Source organism: Dipodomys merriami, unplaced genomic scaffold, assembly GCF_024711535.1.
Source record: "Dipodomys merriami isolate MVZ:Mamm:240054 unplaced genomic scaffold, mDipMer1.0.p SCAF_64, whole genome shotgun sequence".
Taxonomy (NCBI): Eukaryota; Metazoa; Chordata; class Mammalia; order Rodentia; family Heteromyidae; genus Dipodomys; species Dipodomys merriami.
Window position 1 is genome coordinate 4181011 of NW_027206224.1, and position 8712 is coordinate 4189722.

Sequence of the window (8712 nt, forward strand, 5' to 3'; positions counted from 1 at the left end):
ACTCCTTCCTCCTGCGGCTCTTGCTGATGCCCTCGAACCTTGTTAGGGGATGTGGGTTGCTATGGTGATAAGAAGGTTGCTAACCAGGAGGAAACTGAGTGGGAAAGTTCCAATGAAGAAACCGAATTTTGACATCATACAACTCTTGTCCCAATTTTCTCCGTAAGAGCTGGGCTCCAGGCAATCCCTAAGGTATCACTGTTTGATAGGTAGACAGCATCGGATTAAGAAAAGTTCCAAACTGCTGAAAGGCAGAAATGTCTTTATTTCATTCAGTATCCTGGGGATTTCAGGGGACACAGATGCCTGTGGGAAACCCTCATCATGATAAATTTGGGCTCTGGCTTCAAACATGTGAGGGTGAGACTTATGTCAATCTGGAAGCTTTCTTTTGCTGGTAACAAAGGCAGCTGTGTGGTCTGCTGTATCCCTCACTAGCATTGTCCTGCTACCTCTTGGCTTCCTATGGACAAAGGGGTCTCTTCCAGGAGTAATGACTTTTCTCTTTATATACAACCTCCTCACCTGTACTGTGGAGTCAGATTCTTTGGGTATCTCCCCTTGAAGCTAAAGACTGAGAGCGTCAGTGAGTAACAGGAGTTATTCCCACTGGAACACTGACAAAGTTGTGACAAACGTAGAATTTAGATTCTTTCTCATCCAGAAATCCATTTGCCTGCTCTCCTTCCCCCCTCCCTCCCTCTCTCCATCTCTCTCTCCCGTTCTTCCTTCTTTCTTTCCTTTCTCCCTCCCTCCCTCCTCCTTCTCTCCCTGCCTCTTGACTAGGATTTGATTTCAGGGCCTGATCTTTGCTAGGGGGTTACTTTACAATTTGAACCATGCCTCAGCCCTCTTTGCTTGTTATTTTTCAGGTAGTTTCCCTGCACTGATCTGGACTGATGGCCTCCTACCTCATTTACAGGTGTGAGCCACAGGTGCTAGGCTGCTTTTGGATGCATCTTTTCTTCCATCTCTGACTTCTTCCTTCCTTCCTTCCTTCCCTCCTCTCTCCCTCTAACACCTTCCTTTCTCAGCTTCTCCTTCTCTGACAGTTTTTTCCCTTATGAGTCTGCAGAGGCTCCAAGGCAATTCCCCCAGGATTCAGCGATGAGGAAGCCTGGGAACCTATCTAAGATTTGGCAGACCAGAGGAATTCAAGCTGATGGTGAGAGCACACTATGAAATCTTCAGTGGAGGCTGCATGGGGTGTGTGTGTGTGTTGAGAAGAAGGGTAGGGAATGGACTCTGGAGGATTGTGAAAGGCTTCTTAGAGGTGGTGACCCTGAAGTTGCATGTTAGAAAAGATTTCCATGGGGGTGGTTACAGTGCTGGGCAGCAGGTCTCACACGTGCAAGGGCAGAGGACAGATTGAAGGAATCCTGGCCACTTCTGTCCTAACCACAGAGGCTGGCTGTGGTGATTAAAGTGGAACATCCCCATTGTACTTTTTTCTTTTAATATTGCAACTCTCCCCTGCCCTAGGAGTCCCATTCTCCCCCTGTGGCCTGATCCATCCAGTGGGTCCCTGTGCCCTGAATTTCAGTCTTGGTGAGTTGCCTGAGTCCCTCATTACTAGTAAGTAGAAGGCTGTTTTTACAAGCACAAGAGCTGATACCAGTCCCAGAGCTTGAGAAGACCAAAGGCAAGTAGAACAGCTTTTCTAAAATAAAGGCTCAGAGGCCTTTATTTTTATAGGGGGTGTCTGTCAGTGCCCAAATTTGATTGCACATTATAAAAACTATGGAGGGAGGAAATTTCCAGATTATTCTTTAAATCCCTTTAACCTCGGCAGGGGCAGACATCATCTTGGAGTAGGTGGAATCTTTCTTCCCAGAGGCCTTGGCTACAGAGATCCTGGCCTGAGGTTCAGGTGGGAGAAGGCAAAGCTGAGCTGCCTTGGGCAATTTGAGTTTCTCCCAGGTTTACCCCTGTAACTGTAGTTGGGTGATGGTTTGGCCTGGGGCAGGCAGGTAGGATGGTCTCATTTTGTGGTATTTAGATGGCTATGGCTTGTGTTGGGACACAGGGATGACCTGGACACACATTCATTCTCTCTCTCTCTCTCTCTTTCTCTCTCTCTCTCTCTCTCTCTCTCTCTCTCTCTCTCTCTCTCTCTCTCTCTCTCTCTCTCTCTCTCTCTCTCTCTCTCTCTCTCTCTCTCTCTCTCTCTCTCATTCTGTTCTGGTTGATTGGAAATAAGAGTCTCACAGACTTTGAACCACCATCCTCAGGTCTCAGCCTCCTGAGGAGCTAGGATTACAGGCGTGATCTACCAGTGTCTAGCACATGTCTCTTATTCTATAATAGGTCACCTGCGCTTTCACAAGAGGTTTCAAGAGAGAAAGAGGGATTGAGAAAGGAGTCCTCTTTAGGCCTAGGTACAGAACCAGCCTATTACTTTTACTGTGTTCTGTTGTCCATGAGGAGTTATGGGACTTGGAGTAAGAAAACAGATCCGCCAACCCTCCTTTAAGACCAGAGGAGCTGCAAAAGTCACACTGCAAAAAGGGCATGGTTCCCAGAGGGTTGAAGAACCTGGCCATTTTTGCTGATGCTCTACCCCAAGTCAGCCATCTTCCTGGCTCAGTTGGAGCAGTTCAGCTCTGAATTCTTTGTCTAATAAGCATTTCACCATACAGGGTAAGGACAGCAGGCATCTAACTTTTAGTACCCCATTATGTCCAGAGCTCTAGCTGGACTTCTCATATGTAATTGCAGAAGCATTTAAATCATCAAACATTGATTCCAGCATCCTGCCTAAGGCAGACATACAGAGCCACACAGGGAAGGTAGAAACTCTGTGGGTTAAGGGCTTTGACTGAAGACAGGTCTAACTTTGAAGACAGACAAGTCTGGCTTTGAATCTTCTGTTCTTACAGGCTGTGGGCTTTGGGGCAAATCATGGTCTCATCCTGAGATGGTTTGTTATCAGTAAAATTCGGATGATAATGTTGAACTTACAGGGAATTGTGAGGCCCAAGTTAGATACCAGATGTAAGGTACTTAGCATAGTACCTGAGATACCATAGATACCCACTGAATGGTGGCTATTATTATCAATAATAAATGTAGTCTGAAGGAATGTGGACATGAATGAACCACTTGGTAAATTTCAGCCAAATATACATCATTCATGCTCCCATCCTGGCCCAAATAAAATATATACACAACCCATTAGCTTGTTGCTAACTTTCCTTCATAACAGGAAATCTCACAGCCAAGACCAGTACTCATTGGTTGACCCGGGCATGGAGGTAGATCAGCAACATGTCATTCTGCTTCTAGATGTTTCCAAAAGGCACGCAGCATCTCTTTCCTGCATGGCCATATACTCCTCCCCTGCTTTCTGTGTACGCACCCCATGAAAATGGAGACGCACCTGCACCTGCAGTGTGTGGAGAGGCATTGCCCATGGTTGCCTGGACAATTTGCTTTCCGCACCTGCAAAACAGTCTTGCTTTCCTTTCTCCAGATCAAAGTTAGTCTTTGCTCTCCATACCGCCCGCCGCCCAGCCCACTAGGCAGGGAAGACAAGGAGAGAACTGAGCAATTAGATACTCAGCGGCCTCTCTCCCGGGCTGGAGCTGTTTTTAGCTCTGTCTCTCAGGCAGGCGGGCCTGGCCTTGGGGTCTGAGCCCAGCCTGGTAAATTAATGACAGCAGAAGACTGTCAGACCCCAGTAGTGTAGGAGAGGGAGGCAGGGATGGCTTGTTCATTTGGTGTGGAGTCTACGGCTCTTCCTTGGTCTTTATTTTTGCTGTCAATGACAAACCTGCATTGCTTTCAGCCAGATGTAAATAAAAAGCAACGATAAACTCCCTCTTCATATATTTTCAGTGGAAAAACAAATGGTCCCACATTTTTGAATTCCAAACCACATGCCCATTTGAGACATAAGGCACTATGGAGGATGCAGGGTTTTGGAGCAGTGGTAGCATCCTGAAGCTTCCAGAAGGGAAGTAAAAGCTCCCCCTGTCCCCTGCACGGTTCATGTTGGGGGGGAGGCTGCTTCTAGGGGCCTGGGGTGGCAGGAGTTGGGGTGATGGGTGTGTGGTGGTTACATTTTGCTTTTTAGGCAATAGGTGTCCTTTCTGGAGCAAAGGGCTCCAGGCTGATACAATCTGTTGGCGAGACTAACTCTGGATTTGGATCTAAAAAGACTATAAAGGGGAGTTGGGAGACTTGTTTTCCAGCCTTGTGGGAGTCAGAGTGGTTTTAAATGAAGGGCAGATGTAGCCTGAAGCCAATATCTGCCTCCCCGGGTCCTGCTGTAACCTTATTAAAGAATAAAAATAAAGGCAAGACTTTTATGGTAAGGAAGAAAAGGCAGGGCAAGGCACTTCCGGAGCAGAGAGGTGGGGTGGGGGTGGGGACTCTGGGACCCATGTGAATGACATGGGTCATGTCTTCCAGCAGGTTGCAGGGATGGACAGGAGGGAAGGGGCCCTGGGCAGGACAGAGGCCTTGATCTGACTGTCAAAGCAGGGGCTGGAAGAGTAGGAAGGTGCTCCGTCCTCATGCTGCCTGGCTCATCAGATCAGTGCCACGTTTCCTCCCTCTCCCCACACTTCTTCCACTGTAGCTGGCCAGGCAGCATACTCTATGCTTCTATGTGAAGGGAGGCTGAAGTGGGAGTCTGACTTCCCAAGGTAAAACAGGACGTGGTACCTAAGGGGGAAAAATCACATGCTCTTGGAAGCGTAAGCTCTTTCTCTGTGGGTTTTCCCATACTTCCAGTAGGGGGCAGTAGAGGTACCAGATTGAGTCAGAATCTGTACTGCTCTCCTGTGTACTTGAGACTCATTTGTGTCAGGGAACTACCTCTCCCCCTTCAAAGATTTGTTAGGACTCTGGTGCAGTGGCTTATGCCTGTAATCCAGGCTACTTAGGAGGTAAAGATGGTGGTTCAAGGCCAGCCTAGGAAAAACATGTGGGAGAACCTTTCTTCATCTCAACCGATTAAAAGTTAAATGTGGTGGCGAGTGCCTGTCATTTCAGCTACACTGGAAACATAAATAGGGGGATTGTCATGGTTGAGGCTGGCCAGGATTCAGGAATTATCCCAGACTTCAGTCCTATTTCTGGAAGGAGTCAGCTCCTTGGAGGACAGATATGGGAATGTGCTAAGAATCAGAGCAGGCATTGGGACTAGGCTTGGGACGGGGGCTCCTGAAGCATTCTGCCACTGTTCAGGAGCTGGAATCTGGGTAGGGAAACTGAGGCTGCATCCAGCTATTAGAATGACACCTCAAGGGGGTTGCAGCAGAAAGCCCACTGTCTGAGGGACCCAGGATCAGCTGAAGTGGAAATCTGACCGTGAAAGGACAGAGGCATGTTCAGGGCTCAGAACCAGGAGGGCGGGTGGGTCCAGGGAGGATGGGTCCAGGGAGGGCCCAGAGGCCTTCTTTCAGGGTGTGTGTGTGGGGGGGGGGCAAAGACAGACATATTTCCTTCTCTCTGGTTTTAATCCTCCCAATACTTCCTCCCTAAGTGGTCTTTTCAGCTTCAGTCTCATTTCCGGCAGGCAGCCAGAGCCCTCTGTGCAAATCACCAATCTGACCATAACCACTCTCCCTTCTTCAAATCCCTCCCTTGGCTCCCAATTACTTCCAGGATAGAGTCCAAATTCCTTAATGCATTCTACAAAGCCTTCTTCAATTTCCAGTATTCTTTCTCTTCATGCCTCTCTCCAGCCCAAAGTGAATAGACCAGTCATTGCATTTTAAATTTGCATATCGTCCCAGGAACAATCAATGAGCCACTGCAACTCTTCAGTCTGTGACTGGGCACCTACATCTATGAGGGATGAGTCCTGCCCTTCAAAATCTCCCCGTGTCTCTGCATCAAGTCTTGCCCTGGTACTTGCACGATGCTGAACTGCTTTTGGAGAGTAGCTATGCATGGGCAGAGATGAGAGATGCTGCAACCAAGAAGTGACAAGAGTTGGTAAATAAAGTTCAAGCTTCCCATGTAGCACAGCTTATACCTTCATTACTTTCCTCTCTTCCCAGTGAGTATCACTCTATCAGCTTCCTGGGATGATCTTCCCAGTATTCACTCACACCTATCTTCTCTTCTCAGGGTTTCAAGATGTCTATGCTCTGTGTCCTCCCTGTATGATGGGCTTCTTCTCTTTTGTAACTGGTCAGCTCAGGCTTTGTCAGCAACTTAGCAATGCTGGCTGCCTCCTCTGTGCTCCAGGGCCTTGGCTCTGTCCTCTGCTCACCTCCTGTTCACATAACCTTCTTTAACTTGCTGATGGGATCCATGAAGACATGGGACTCTCTGCTCTCCACTTATTGCATATCATACCTCTTCTAGGTGGAAAGCCAACAGATGGGTGCTCACACCTGACATGAAGAACACCGGAAGTAGTAACAGCAGGTGGAAAGGAAAGCACAGAGTCTTCTGTAGAGTTCAGACTCTTCTTCAGGCAAGACATTTCAAAGATTTTTTTTGGTAAGTCCATACAACTCCATCTCCAGTTAAGCAGTTAAAAAACCTGGCCTGGAGATGTGGCTCAAGTGGTAGAGTGCCATCTAAGTAAGCAAGCCATGTCTGCGTAAGGATCTGAGTTCAAACTCAGCTACTGGAGAGAAAATTAAAGCAGGGTGCCAGAGGCAGAGGTAATGGCCTGGAAGAATTCCCATGGTACCTTGGAAAGGGTGGGGGTGTCAGTGGAGGGTAGGCAAGTTGTAGGGTGCTGCCTAGAACAAGGGCCCCATCTTACTCCCATTTGTATCCACAGCTTTGGTGCAGACCTGCCTAACCTCACAGATTGCTCTGCTGATGTGACTCATTTCTATTTTCAGCACATAAATAATGTTTAATGAATGAACCCAACTTTGCAGAATGCTATGTAGGAGCATTGGGGAAAAAATGGGAAGGATCTCCATGAAGATAGTCACAGATGGCGTTAGCAGTGGAGCTCTGCTCGGGGCAGGACGGGCAAGGAGAGCGGCTTCAGCTTTGCACATTTCCGTATTGTGCAAATTTGTGTTATTTTTGGCTATTATAATAAAAAATCCAACAGAAGTGGAACAAAAAGATCCCTTCCGATCCTTCCCCTTCAGCTATGCTGGGATATCTGCTGTTTTGAACCCTCGGCATATACATGTGTGCCTTTGCAGACCTGGGGGTCAGCTCTACTTGGGCTCCTTCCTCCCTGGGGCAGAAGACACTGAGAACTCTTCCCGGGGTAGGGAAAGACCGTCCTGTGCAGTAGACACCTCCTGCTGCTCCAGATCGCTCATCACTTTTCATCATCTACCTTCCTGACTCCTAACTTTATCATTAACTCTTATTCACCTTTTCCCCACACCCCAAAGCCTTTGTTGACTTCATCAGAATAGCATCACTTCCTAGCACATGATCAGAGATGAATCCCCTGTGGGGACCCCTCACCCCTGCTGGGGGGGAGGTATCCAACCCAATGTTACCGTTTTTGTGAAAACCAGTGCTCAGAGAGGTTAACCAGCTCACCTCAAGTCACAGAGCTTGCAGACGGTAGAAATGGTACCAGTGGTGACTTCAGATGTTATCTTTCTAAGATAAAATAGAAGCTGGGCACTGGGGACTCATGCTTATAATCCTAGCTACTTAGGAGTTTGAGCTCTAAGGATTGCAGTTCAAAACCAGCCCTTACAGGAAAGTCCATGAGACTATTTTATTTTAAAATTTTATCTTATTGTAAAGATGCTGTACAGAGGGGTTACAGTTACACGAGTAAGGCAATGAATATATTTCTTTCTTTCTTTCTTTCCTTTCTTTCTTTCTTTCCTTTCTTTCTTTCTTTCTTTCTTTCTTTCTTTCTTTCTTTCTTTCTTTCTTTCTTTCTTTCTTTCTTTCTTTCTTTCTTTCCTTCCTTCCTTCCTTCCTTCCTTCCTTCCTTCCTTCCTTCCTTCCTTCCTTCCTTCTTTCCTTCCTTCCTTCCTTCTTTTTTTTGGTCCAGTCGTGGGGCCTGAACGCTGTCCCTCAGCTCTTCAGCTCAAGGCTAGTGCTCTACCACTTGAGCCACAGCACCACTTCCGGCTTTTTTCTTTTTGCTTATGTGGTGCTGAGGAATCGAACCCAGGGCCTCAGGCATGCAAGGCAAGCACTCTACCACTGAGCCACCTTCCCAGCCCCAATGAGTACATTTCTTGTCAAGCATTGTTACCCCCTCCTTGTTGTTCTCCCACTATCCCTTCCCTGCCCCACCTCCCTCATTCCTCCCCCTCCCCGAAGTGGTAAAGTGGGTATCATTGTTGCCATGGGTCATCCTGTGTCCTCGTTTCAGCATTTTGTTCTGCTCCTTTCCCTCCCCAAATTAGGTAAATGCATATACAAGATGCAGGGTACCAAAATCAAGTGCAGTGACAACAGGGGATATACCATAGGGGGAAGAACATACAAAGGAAACAAAAAAAATACCATAGTACATTAAAAACAGCAACAAAGAAAGACCTCTTGTGTCTATATCTTGGGCTTCATTTTGCTTACCATCATCTTATATGGTTTTATGTGCATATAGATTTTGAGCTTTTCTGCTCATCTGATAAAATTATCTTAGACGGATACTAATTATTGCACTTGAGGGAAACCATGGGACCTATATTTCTTTGGGTCTGGCTTACTTCACTTAATATGATTTCTTCCAAGTCTTTCCATTTCCTAACAAATGGATCAAAAATGTGGTGTATATATATATATATATATATATATATATATATA

At 46.9% G+C, this 8712-nt stretch overlaps 1 long non-coding RNA gene across 2 annotated transcripts; it reads left to right on the forward strand.

The window, feature by feature from the left end:
- Positions 1–695: 695 nt before the first annotated feature.
- On the forward strand, positions 696–7017 carry LOC138815333 (uncharacterized). Of its 2 annotated transcripts, XR_011368296.1 has the most exons (5): positions 696–922; positions 1076–1165; positions 5745–5946; positions 6322–6459; positions 6813–7017. It is a non-coding gene; the product is annotated as an uncharacterized lncRNA (long non-coding RNA). The 2 variants fall into 2 exon arrangements; XR_011368295.1 differs by lacking the exon at positions 5745–5946.
- The last annotated feature ends 1695 nt before the right edge of the window (positions 7018–8712 follow it).